Source organism: Schistocerca piceifrons, chromosome 2, assembly GCF_021461385.2.
Source record: "Schistocerca piceifrons isolate TAMUIC-IGC-003096 chromosome 2, iqSchPice1.1, whole genome shotgun sequence".
NCBI lineage: Eukaryota > Metazoa > Arthropoda > Insecta > Orthoptera > Acrididae > Schistocerca > Schistocerca piceifrons.
The window spans coordinates 1,065,561,109-1,065,575,210 of NC_060139.1; the positions used below are offsets into that span (position 1 = coordinate 1,065,561,109).

General features: G+C 46.9%; 1 pseudogene; it reads right to left on the bottom strand.

Moving 5' to 3' along the window:
- Positions 1–2,909: 2,909 nt before the first annotated feature.
- Positions 2,910–3,028, bottom strand: LOC124778947 (annotated as a pseudogene).
- Between the last annotated feature and the right edge of the window lie 11,074 nt (positions 3,029–14,102).

Sequence of the window (14,102 nt, forward strand, 5' to 3'; positions counted from 1 at the left end):
TTGTGCTATCATTACGTAAAACATTTATAGCAGTAAAATCATGGCCTTCACTTTTTCCCTATTTAACATTCGTTCAGTGTCGAACATTTTTCGACTGATGGATAGTTGTAACATAGCACTTCCTGGCCACGACTGTCTGTTTGTCCTGTGGCTACTGAGGATGACGAGTGCTGGAGTTTCCTGGACGCAGTGTTCCTCCGGCCTGCATGTGCAGGGTCGGTCTTCCTCTACTACACCGAAATGCCCTGTTTCCCCAGGGTGTCGACTGCTATTGAGCAACTGTTACGGGATGAACTTGTGAGAACGCTAGCGACAAGCAGCACCCTAAGTGAGAGTAATTAGCGTTAGCACGAAATGGCCAATGGAAATTCCTAAATTCCATTACTGAGGCTGACTAGTTGAAAGGAATACATCTGAAAAAAGTTCGTGTAGTTGTTTGGAGATCGCGAAATCTATAAGTCGGCCGTCAAGCTCGCAAAACAGGGCAGTTGTCGGGAAGATGAGCAGCACTTCCCGAAACCCGACAGTTTACGAAAATAAAAATGGAATCGACAGACGAAAAATAAGCGTGTATTTTAGATAAGAATCGTGGAAAACTCCCTACTGAAAAGCGTGTCCAGTTTTAACAGAGATCTTGACATAAAGTTTTCTATCACGGCTGAAGTGTGGCGCTTTAACGTCTGCTGGAATATCGCTCAAGACGTTGGTCACAGAAGTAACTGATCGCAATCAGACTCATTGACGGCGGAACTCTTGTCCAGCGTTGCGGGGTCGCAGTGGCGCACAACTCATGTACACGGTGTGTCAGCTGTGAGATGGTTGACACCAACATGCTGACCACACGTCACCTACTAAAGAAATTCAGCGCGTTAGCTGAGCAAAAGTCCGCCTACCAGGGTTCTGTAAACTTAGAAAAGTAACCCTTTTATTATCACCTATATAAGCAGCGCGAGGTAGCGGCGAGGTCTCAGGCGCCGTGCCACGGTTCGCGCGTGAGCCAGACCGTTGGTCGATCATCAGCGATCGGGTAGTTATCTTTGGCGCGTCCCCGGGCATGAGCATCTTTGCGTTTTCGGCTGGGGCGCGCGGGACGGCGAGAGGCAGTCGGTTTGGGGCGGCCGGTGAGACTGGCGGAGTTGTGGCTCGGGCGTAAGCACATGTATGATGTCTGTTATGCTGGGGCTGTTAGCTAATCGTGAAACTCCTGCGACGGTTACTGGCTGCCTGCAAGTCATTTCATATAAACTGTGTCAAGCCTCGCAGTGAGAGGGGAGTCAGGAGTTGGTGTTGGTCTAGATGTTTGTACAAATTGAGGTGCCTGTGTGAGAAGCACTGCGTGGGCTTGTTGGTTGCTTCGTCCTTCTGGCAGCCACCGCAAGCGGATGTTCGGCCGGAATGTCTACAGTTTGTGGTGAGCATAATGTGAACAAGTTCTCGTAGGATGTGCTCCCAGCCTGACTCTTAGCCTGTGTTATTTGTGGGTGCCGACCCCTTGTCTGTAACTGCTTCCAGGTATGCTGTAAGATTTCACAGCAAAACTGTGTTTTTGTGCCATTCTGTGTTTCTGGCTTAGCCTCCGCCTAGAAAGGGGAAAGATTTGTGCCTCAACCGATAGGGGGGGGGGGGGGGAGGGTCGATTGGACATCTTTTGGAATTCCTTAATGCTGTACTTTAAACATATAAAAAAATTGTTGCTTCAGAATAAGCGCCTGTTTCTTAGGGACACTGCAGTTCAAACAGGAGTGGCGTAATGTTAATGAGTATTTGTTATTCCTCAAATGAAGTGTATTTAATGTCTTGCAGTTTTCTGGAGCACACATCTGTGTTATTGAACTCATTTTGAAGTGTTCTGTCGGGTGAATGACTGCTCCCCACTTCAGTGTATTCTTTTGAGTAGTATTGTAAGGTTTTTTGGATATTTGTCAGTAGGGTGTATTGATTCGATTTTGTTTTTCTCTTTCTTTTGCATTACGGAGAATTGTTTAGTTTATCTGGTTATTGGCTTAACTTGCGCATCACGCACTAAATCAGCTGATATTGAAATTGTTTTTTTTTTTATTCCTGTTTAATGTCAGACAGATTCAAATGGAACTTCATTTATGTTATTTGAAATAAATGTGTTGGATTGACCTTAATGAATTATGTGCAATCGAAGTAAGGGACCCAGTCCTTCATTAGTGCCTAACAGTGGCACGTGGTTCGGGATGTGGGCCCCGTGCTCGGACCAGCGCAGCTGCCCCCGTCGGAGGTTCGGGTCCTCCCTCGGGCATGGGTATGTGTATTGTCCTTAGCGTAGTTTCGTTTAAGGTAGATTAAGTAGTGTGTAAGCCTAGAGACCGATGATCTCAGCAGTTTGGTTCCGTAGGAACTCACCACAAAAAGTTTCACCGATGAAATGGGTATATTATTATAAACCGTAGCGCGTCGTGGAAAAATACTACTTGATTAAGGTGGAACACCTAACAGTAGCCGGCCGAAATGGCCGTGCGGTTCTAGGCGCTGCAGTCTGGAACCGCGAGACCGCTACGGTCGCAGGTTCGAATCCTGCCTCGGGCATGGATGTGTGTGATGACCTTAGGTTAGTTAGGTTTAACTAGTTCTAAGTTCTAGGGGACTGATGACCTCAGAAGTTGAGTCCCATAGTGCTCAGAGCCATTTGAACCTAACAGTAAGGTATTAAACCGCCATCAGTTTAAACTCTCTCCGGCCGAACAGACCTCGGAAATACCAACGGTACCGACTCACCGCCATGTTATCGTCAGCCGACGGGCGCCTCTGGATGCGGATACGGATGGACATGTGGTTAGAACATGGCTCCCCCAGCCGTGGTCAGTTTCCGTGACCGGAGCCACTACTTCTCAGTCAAGTAACTCCTCAGCTGACCTCACAAGGGCTGAGTACACCACGCTTGCCAACAGCGCTCGGCACACCCGGACAGTCACCAACCCAAGTGCTAGCCAAGCCCGACAGCGCTTAACTTCAGTGATCTGACGGGAACTGGTGTTGCCAGTGCGGCAAAACCGTTCACTTCATCAGTTTAGGCATGATCCAAATTGGATTAATCTTGTGGAAGTGCAACTTATTATTATGTACTCTAATTAAATTTCAGGATGGAGTCCCATGTCTGTTACATTTGGTCGGGCAATACAGGGACAGTTAAAACTGTTTGTGGATGACGCTGGAATTATTGTCTGATGATGTCCCATTAGTGCTCGGATGGAGGCAAAGCTGGTGATCGAGCATGCCAAGGCAATATGTGGACTAGACTATGTTGGGTGACAACAGTGGTACGTAGTCGAGCGTTATCCTGTTGGAAATCACCGCCAGGAGTTATCTTCACGAATGGCAGCATAACAAGAAGAATCACCAAACTGACGTACAGTTTTGCAGTCAGGATGCGTGGGATAACCACGAGAGTGCTCCTGCTGTCACACAAAATCGCAGTCAGACCATAATCCCAAGTATAGGTCCAGTGCATGTAGTAGGTTGGTTGTAGACTCTCAACTGGTCACCTTTTAACCAACACACGGACATCATTGGGACCGAGGCAGAACCAGCTTCACCAGAAAACACAACAGACCTCCATCCTGCCTCCAATGAGCTCTCCCTTGTCACCACTGAAGACGCAAACGGCGGTGGTTTGGGGTCCGTGGAATACACGCTACAGGGCGGCTGGCTCGGGGCTGTCCTTGAAGTAGCCGATGTGTAACATTTCGTTGTGTCACTGTGATGCCAACAGCGGCTCTGATGCTGCTGCAGATGCATTACAGTGAGCCAAAGCCACGTCCAATCTCAAAGGTAACCAACGCTCTTGGCTGTTACGGAGTGTTATTTAAAGCAAACCTGATCTTCATCCTCATGGTGGCGCTGCTACCCCCACTCTCATGCGACTGGCACGAAATACGAACAGTCATCATCTTTCAAATGCAGAAACACACCTACCAGCCTTCGTTTGTGTCGCACAACTCCTTCTTCGTGTTGCGATTTTTTTCGTCACTGTACGTCCAATTACAACTCGCTGCAGTTCAAAGCGTTATTTGAACTGAAAAAATGTAATATTAACGTAACTACAAACTGGAAAGGAAATCAGTCCATCACCCACGTGAATTGTTTGCTACGAGTGCACCTAACAAAGGCCACCACACATGAAAATTTGCCAATGCAGCTCAAAGTCAAGAGTAAACAGTCTGTCGATCGAGCCGGTGGCGTTCTTCAGGGATCCTAATGATCTTCTCGTCGACAAGACGTTTAACACCAGTGTTCCTCAAATGTTTATGACGACTGTATTAGTAAATTGTTAACTGCAGAGCTCAGTCTTTTCAGGGCCTCAATCTTGAAAATATCAATAAACTCTTACTGTTATTCATTCGCGGAGTGTTACCGATTCTATACGAGACCTCTTTTGCGCTAATTCTGAAAGTACCTTGCCATAAGGCGTGTTGCTGGCGCTGCAGAGACGTGCCCGCCAATTAGCGGCTCTGGACCGAGTACGGAGGTCTCTGGACCACCTCCGCTCGGCTGTCGCGAATCTCTAACAAATTCGTAATAACTCTGCAAAAAAAAACTTTTCGTCCTCCACCCCTTACCACCATCGTCTCTTGCAAAACATTTCTTCCTGTACTTTTGTCCAAAAGAATTCACTTCACCGGATAAAAGCGTACCTAATTACATTTAGAAAGTTCGGAAGAATTGACGCAGAGAGAAACACGGTGGAAACGAACAACACTGAAAATTTTCGACGAATTTTGCTGGAAACTTTGTATGCTGGAGTCCCTAAAAACGAGCCAGCGCGTAAACGTACAGGGATTTCACAATTACGATACGGACACCCTGATGGAATCACCTCACCTGCTGAACTCGCGTTCTGACGCTGGATTAACCACTCTCCCATGTGTAAAACAGATTGAATTGCCTAATTACTAAAAGCGTGAGGACTATTTTTCTGTACGAAGATCAATGTCAACTTTTTTTTGTTTATCTATAACATGCTCCATTACGACTTCCTGTAATACTATATGTATGTATCGCGTACGTGTGTGTAGTTTAAGTCTGACAGTTTGTGTTGGATGAGGATGAGGATGATGATGATGACGATGATGATGATGATGACAGAAGGGAGAGGTTGAAACCCAGTGCCGGCACATAGCCTGCTTCTCGCGAATAGCGCCAAGGGGCTCGACACTGGTGCAAAGTGTGGTGATGAGGAACTTTACACCACTACCTGTCCTTCCCTTGCCGGCCAAATACTGGCAGTGAAACTATTTTTTCACCACCATCTTTCGAACATACTTACCCAGAGGTCGAGCGCAAGCGCACAAGCGTGCGTTAGCGACCTTTGCCACCGTGGCGGATGAACAATGCCAATTATAATGACACTCATTCCTTTTCATCGGTCATCGTAGGCCACTATAATAGAGTCATACGAAATCTAGCTTTCAACACAATTTTAACCATTGCCGGTCGGCCCAGTTCAGTTGTAGACTTCGAGAGCACCAGTACTAAATAATAGGAGGTTCTGCGAGTAGTAATATCGGGTAATGTAATCGCACGTAGGAGACACAAGAACATAAGAACCTTTAAGAACATTTTCTTTTTAGACATAAAGTGTTCATTTAATCTTCAAGAGTTTCATACAGATAATTTACGATCTTGGCATCGGCCATCGTAACTTCTCTCCTTCTGGCGACAATACTGCCTTCGCTGTACACCGTTCCGTCACAGCGTGTTACTAATATTTCTCTCTTTTCTTTCAGAGGCGCATTGCTACTGATTGTGTTCTTTCTTATGCCATGCTACTACTTACAATCTGTTGCGGCGCTCCTCTCATTAAAATGGCGTCCAACCCGCCTCCTACACCACCGCTTTGATCTAGTGCAGTTTATTCATTTTCAGAACCACGAAATGTGGCAGTAGACGACGGCAGTGCAGTGGCTCATTACTGCAGAAACCACTGCTGCATCCGTCGGCCACGGCACCGCCTCCGTGCGTTCCGCTATTCCGAGTTTTCAGTGGACAAGAAGAGTGGAACGAGTACTACGCTCAGTTCGACGTCCACTGTGCTACTCATCAAGTGCAAAGTAATTTGAAACTTCCTTATTTCCTGTCAATGGACGGAACAGGAGATTACCGGATCGCTCAGAAGTTATTCCCGACCTTAGGCTGGAGTTGCTAGTTTTTGAAGAGTTACTTTCCGCCCTCGCTAAGTATTACGATGATCATGTACAGCCTGCTGCAGCAAGTTCTTTCGACTGCGGAAAAAGCCAGAACAGACATGCCATCAGTGGGTCACTGAACTACAGGTTTTAACACGACAGAGTCATTCCCAGTGTACCTGTGGATAGTATTATAGTGAAGCAATGATTCGTCATGCCGTTACGTACAATGTGTCAGACAGTCGGGTTCGTGAACAAATTCTCAAACATTCTGATCCTACTCTGAAACAAGTATTACAAATTTTTGAACATCAGGACTCGCTGACAGTGCCATGAGAAATTTCCAAATAGCTCCTGTCTGCAGTGCAATGCAAAGTGACAAACAGGTACGGCCTCGCGACCGGCCACGGCGCGCAAACGGGGCACTGAGCTGCAGCCAGACGCATGTCTCTGCTGTGAAATCGTGTACCCGTTACTTTTACACGCATAAAAGACAAAATTGCCCTTCGTGGAACGCGACGTGCTTTGCTCGTGGAAAGCCAATTCATGTACAATCTGTGTGCTTGTAACAGAAAAAGAACTCTACCCACATTCACTCTCGTAAGCGCGGAGTACCATCTCTCTCAGTGAGTGTAGCTTTTTCCCAGCTGGCTACCGGGCCTAGTAATGGCTACCTTCAGGAAGTTCCTTCACCCCGAACACGTGCTGTGCGATGACAGTCAAACAAACTGTTCGTGAACTTAGACATTGCCAGATACTGAGTGCGGCTTCAATTAGACATTGGCGCTTCCATTACATTGGTTGGTATTGCCACTTATGAATAGCTGGGCTTCCCAAAGTTGAAAAAATCTTCCACGCAACTGACTGCGTACAACGGTCAGGACATTCCACTGCTTGCCACATGTAGTTTGTCGACCACATTCCAATCTCACACCAGGTCAATGACATCTAGAATTTTGCGTTCGCACGACTGTGAAAATATTTTTGGGTTGGATTCATTTGATTTGTTTGGTCTTCATATCTAGAAAAGTGTACTTTCTGTTTGTGCTTTCAACCCAAAAGACGGTTTTCCTCAATGGACTGCGGAGTATCCTGATTTATATTCTGACGCACTTGGCAGAGCAAATAATTGTGTGGTACACGTAACAATGAAGCACAAAGCGCAAGCCAAGTTTCTTCGGGCGCGTCTCGTCCCTCGTGCACTTAGAATCAAAGTTGCAAGTGAACTTAAAGACTGGCAAGACAATGCTGTTATTGCTCCTATCCAGGCTAGTCAATGGGCGGTGTCATCTTATCAAAGCCTTCTGGAAAACTTCGTCTTTGTGTTGAATATAAATCCACTTTGAATCCACAAACAATAATTGATACGTATCCTTTGCCTCGCCCTGAGGAATTAATGGACAGACTTGGTGCAGGCCGCTGTTTTTAAGACATTGACTCGCGTGATGTTTGTTTGCTAGACGAGGAGTCTCAGAAAATGTTTGTAGTCAACACACATTTAGGGTTCTTCGAATGTTTGCGTTTACCTTTTGACATCGTTTCCGCGCCTGCCATATAGCAAAACTACTTAGAACAGTTTACTGCAAAAGTTTCAGTCTGTTCAAATTATTTGGACGATATTGTGATGTCAGGACTTACAGCGGAGGAACATATCAGCATCCTTAGTAAACTTTTTCAATTGCTTTCAGCTACAGGTTTGAAGTGTCATCTGGACAAATGTCCTTTTTCGAGACTGAAATTCAGTACTTAGGCCATGTTCTTAATAGCAAATGAGTTCACACCCTCCACTCACATTTGCTGGCCATCAGGCACCTGCCTGCACCGCGAAACGCGACTGAGTTGCCGTCGGTTCTCGGGAAGCTGACATGTTACATCCGCTTTATACGCAACGTAGCCCAGATCGTGGCTCCGTTGCAACGTTTGCGCCGGAAGAATACGCCTTTTGTTTGGACCAAAGAGTGTCAAGATGCATTCCATAAACTAAAAAATGCCTTGTTGAGTTATAGATGCCTTGTTCATATCAATCCCGCTAAGCCTGTGGTTTTGGCAGTGGACGCTTCTTCGTACGAAATCGGAGCTGTGCTGTTCAAGACTCAATGTAACTATTCCCAAATCGAGAAGGAAGCGCTCCCCATTATCTGTGGCGTGACAGAGTTTCACTATTATCTGTTTCGTCGGAAGTTTTACCTACTGACGGACCACAAGCCACTTCAGTTTCTGTTTCACCCGTCCAGACCGGTTCCGCAGCGCACGGCTCAGAAGCTGCAACGTTGGGCTTTGTTGTTGTCACACTGTCAGTAGGAAATATTGTACAGGCCCTAGTCGAAACCTGCAAATATTGACAGCCTTCCTCACCTTTCTGTTATCCTGATTCTGAATTAGATGCTACTGCTGCATCTTGTTGTCAGATCGATGCTCAGGATACTGCACTTCTACAGACTTTTCACTAAACTATAGGAAAATTACACAGGCCACAGAGGCAAAACCACACTTGAACCTTTTGTTCTATTACATCCGTCCCGTTTGGCCTCGTTCAGTGACAGACGTTCAGAATTCTTCTGTGCGCCAATATTTTGCTAGTCTCCATAGCCTCTCCTTCCAGCATGATGTGATTATATTGCAAAATAAAAAAAAAGTCGCATGTGCTTATTCCTAAAGTGTTGCCAATGCACTACCAAATACATTGGGGAATTGTACGCACAAGGCAGTTAGCGCGTTCGCACTGTACTTGGCCGGGCATGGACGCCCACATTGAACAGATGACGTCACAGTTTCTGCTGGGAATGTGATATCGATAGCTACGATGCCACGGCATAGGTACAAGTTCTTAGGTTGGCACTGCGAGAGCGGACGATCCACACCGATGACAGTGCCCTCTAGCCGGCGCTGTGCAGCTCTACGAGCGCCCCTCCAGATTCAGCCCATTTGATCACGAGTAGACGAACAAGCAACATTGTTTCTATTTCATGGCGAGCCACTACAGATTTTGACTTTGTAACTTCTAGTCGATGTTAGCTTTGATTGGTGCAAGGCTTCGCATCTACGTGCTCATCTCATATTCATATTCTTCCTATAGTAAAGGTGCTTTAAAATTTGCACGCAGTACCGAAGTACTGCACCTTTTCCTGCTCCTACTCGCGTCCTTCACTCTCGGCCTATTTTGCAGAAGCAGTTCACAGGAGCAGATCCACGCGCCGCCTATCCAGGCGGGATGCAGGAGAGAATCTGTCGGTGTGGCAAGTATCCGTTCGCAGTACCCGTGAACTCGACTACGTCGCATAGCACTATTCAGGCTTGGTCATCCATTTCTTGTTTGGAAAGATTGCCGGAAGTGTTGGTTACATACGGCGGACCATAGTTTACGGCTCAGGACTTTGAACGGTTTTATGCAGTCAATGGTGTGACTCACCTTACCGGTGCTCTGTTCCGTCCTCAGTGGAACGGAGAAGCTAGACGATTTGTGCGTACGTTCAAGCAACACATGAACAAACAGCGTGCCTCGCACATACGGGAGCAAGTGCTGCTGCTCTTTCTCACGACGTACCGCTGCCAGCCCCGCGACGGTCCGTCGCCGGCGAAGCTGCTGCAGGGCCGGCGCCACCGCACGCTGCTCAAGCTGCTGCACCCACCGCAGTGCATCGCGCCTCCCACGCTCCTCAAGTGTCGCTTTGCGTTTCATGACTCTATTCTTTTCAAAGTTTTTGGCGCACCAGGCGCTGGGAGAGAGGAACGATTATTCGAAATTTAGACCTTTGGATGTATTTAATTCAAGGTCCCGCTGAGTTGCTGCGACGCCATCAGAATCACATTCGTGCTTGTTTGCTAGACTCTTCCGCAGAATTTCTGTCAGATACGCATCCTCTTCGGCATCGTTGCGGAACCCATGGAGCTGGACCCGTCGGCTTCGTCGCCGCAGCAGCTCAGCATCCCAACACTCCTCCCCGCCGTGGAACCGGCGCCGACGTCGTCGTCGTGGTCGCCACCGCCGCCGCCGTATACGCTGCCCTCTCCGCTTTTCGCTGGACCGGCCCAGGGAGAGAGTTTTCCAACCGACGTTCTCCTCGGAGCGCAGGAGGGGTGTCGGGGCGCTGCCGGAAGCCCGGCGTCGGTCACAGTTGCGGCCGCCGGCTCCTCACGCCACCCACCTTGCTGCCCCATCCCCTCCCCGCCCCCCCCCCCCCCCGCTCTCCTCCCCACCCTGATGTCGATGCCGTCGTCAGATGGCTCCCTACACGACAACGGTGCGACATTTTGGGGGGTGGGGGGGGGATCAGAAATGTGTAGTGTTATGTCTAGGCAAGACAGCCTAGACACAATGAGAGGAAGCCGAAAGGCACGCGCTTAAACTCACGCAGGCTGGCGTGAGGTCTGAAACAGGATACGTAATGAATGCTATAAAGAAAAGTACGTAGCTTCTGGAATACTTAACTTTAATCCATAATTGTAGAACATCGCTCTTGTTGACACAGTATTATCATCTCAATATAACTTGGTGATGGCGCCTTGCTAGGTCGTACCAATTGACTTAGCTGAAGGCTATGCTAACTATCGTCTCGGCAAATGAGAGCGTATTTTGTCAGTGTGGCGTCGCTAGCAAAGTCGGCTGTACAACTGGGACGAGTGCCAGTACGTCTCTCTAGACCTGCCGTGTGGTGGCGCTCGGTCTGCTATCACTAACAGTGGCCACACGCGGGTCCGACGTATACTAACGGACCGCGGCCGATTTAAAAGCTACCACCTAGCAAGTGTGGTGTCTGGCGGTGACACCACATATAGTCCTAAAGCATCGACTGCACAGTGATCAGCGCAGCGCCTCCAAACGGTATCAAGAAAGCGCTGACTCGCGCGCCAGTGGAAATAGCGGGCAGCGCCACACCCCCAGGAAGACAAGAGTTCAGCGCCCCTGGCAACGCTGATTTAACCAGCCGCCCATCACCAGTTGGCCCAGTTCGGTCGCAGACTTCGAGAGCACCAGTACTAATAGTAAGACGATACTTATCCTGCATCCTGCTAGCAGTATTTTAGACGACATGGTTGTGGAGATGAAGCAGCGATTAGTATGATTAATCAATTATTCAAAAACAGTCTTAATCCCATTATTATTATTATACCACCAACCGGTTTCGACCCGACGTAGGGGTCATCTTCTGGGCGTTTACACCATTGGTCGACTGCTGGTGGTGCCACTCCTGTCTACATAACTATAACTATAGTTTCCTGCCGTTATGTAGACACGAGTGACACCACCAGCAGTCGACCAATGGTGTAAACGCCCAGAAGATGACCCCTACGTCGTGTTGAAACCGGTTGGTGGTATAATAAGAATAAATGCGATTAAGACTGTTTTGAATAACTGCTAGCAGTAACAGTAAGCAATGTAATAACACGTAGGAGCCACAAGAAGATAAGTTTCTTTTCGTTTTAGAAATAAAGTGGTGAGTTAATCTTCAAGTGTTTCGTACAGATGATTTAGGATTCCTGCCACCGTCCATCGCCACTTCTCTCCTTTCTTGTTTGTGTTGGTGCTGTTTCCCACAGTAGCTGGCACGACAAATTAGATAAAAATTTAATCAACCGATGTTGAGAACTATTCGTGTTTTCTCTGAAAACTAGTTTTTCTCTTAAATTATGTGTCGTACAATGCCATAATTTTGAGCGTATTTTCAGTGACGTATATGGATACTGAATGCAAAATAACTAGCTAATAAAGGTTCGAAATTATGTAAAAGCTTGCTGGAAGTTGGTAATTGCTGTCATTCTCAAATGATGAATACACCGGATGATTAGACACAGAGCTGACAGATGTCATGGGATACCTCCTTACTTCCTTCTACCCGGCAGAGTGCAGCAACTCAATGTGGCAGGGACCCAACAAGTCTCTGGAAGTCCCCTGTACCAACACTGACCCATGCTGCCTCTATAGCCTTCTACGGTTGCCAATGTGTTGCCGGTGCAGGATTTTGTGCACGAACTACACTCTTGATTATGTCCCACAAATGATCGATGGGATTCATGTCGGCCAATCTGGGTGGCCAAATCATTCACTCAAACTGTCGGGAAAGTTCTCCAAACCATTTGCGAACAATTGTAGCTGAGCCGTGACGTCTCGGTTTGTTGGTTCAAATGGTTCAAATGGCTCTGAGCACTATGAGACTTAACATCTCTGGTCATCAGTCCCCTAGAACTTAGAACTACTTAAACCTAAGTAACGTAAGGACATCACACACATCCATGCCCGAGGCAGGATTCGAACCTGCGACCGTAGCAGTCGCGCGGTTCCGGACTGAGCGCCTAGAACCGGGTTTGTTGGTCTTACTACCTCTGTCACCAGTATCAATAGTCGCCTCCCTTGTGACTTATCTCTGGCTTTTCTGGTTGAGGTGTGGAGGTCGGCGCGGCGGATTGAGTTGTGAACGGTTGGAGCAGCAGTGCCTGGCGGTGGGGTTTGCTTGGGCAACGCGTGTACCCAGCCGGATCGCCGTGCGACTTGTCAAATGTTGGGCAGCCGCTGAAGAAGGTGACGAAGGTCGCGCTCCAGAGCTCTGGTGACGGCGGGCCTCCTTCTGTTAATTGAAATGGAGTTAAAGGGATAGTATAATTCACAGTGAGAAGACTGCGCCGTAACATACTGCCTATGCACATTCTGGCTCTGAGTTTTTATTGTTTAAAGGAAAATTGCCGCAATATTATTGTGCCTTGTTCAGTGAATAGTATGTATTTGTTCGCTCTGCAGTGTGCCTTCGCTTGAGAGTGGGTAATGCTTGTTAGCTCTTGTTCCTTGAAGCCACGTGATTCTGTTAATTGGTAAACCGCTTGTGTGCACCCGCTTGGGGTGCGATGTTACGAACTGAAGTGGTAACGCCGTTACCGGTGAGTGGCACTGTACCCGGTGGCCATGTCGTGGTACTGCTTCAGGTACTGCGTATGAATTTGAGATCTAATTGTGATTTAGTAAAGTGTATTTATTCTAACCTACGTTGATGGGTTTTATTCATAACTGAATTACTTAGGCCTACTACTGAGAGAAATTTTTTGCCTTGCTTAAGGGTTTAACTGCAACTGCTCTCTTTGTACCTGCACTTTCTCAGTTACATGTACTCGCCTATCTTCTTACCTAGACAGAGGTGTATGTATTTGTGTTAGACAGTATCCTTTCTAATTATCTCTGTCATTCTTAGCGAGTTTCCCCTGATCTGATTAAAAGCCTTGTGAAAAGACCGGGAACACTTTCAATTATTTATAGCACAAGAACCAAACATTGTACAGGTTGCATGGGGGCTTAATTATATATAATGCAAATAATTTTTTTTTTCGTAGCTGTATGTCCGATTACGCTGTGTCGTAAACGGTTGGCCCTGACTAGTTTAAGTACGCAATCTGACTGCACAGAACAACAACAAAGAATGAAAGAAAATTTTCGTTAACACAATTAATTAATTAAGTCCCCAGAAACTATAAAACCTACGAAACCAAAACACAAGTGTAATTGTTCTGTGTGTGGGAGTGTGATTCAACGTACACATCTGGCACGGTTCTTCTTCAACAAGGCAAGAAATTTTAAATATCATTTATACTGAAGTAATTAAAAAAAATAGAAATGCTATAATTACGCAAGAAAACCAGAATTACACTCTAATCCAAGAACACAAGCCAGATGCTTTGTTGACTGAACCTGTAATCACGCATTATTCAAGACATTGAAATAATGAGAAAAATAGCGAGTTTTGTTACCTTCATATATATTGACGAAAAGCACTCTAATCATTACAATATCTCCATTGGAACAACATCTGCTGTCTAGTCCATCAAACAACTGCATAAAACATGGAACAAGCACTCACTACTACAACATCTCCACAAGCACGCCCTACTACGACCTCTCGACAAGAACTCTTCACCACGACATCTCAGCAAGCACTGCCTACTACGAGTTCTCGACAAGCACTGCCC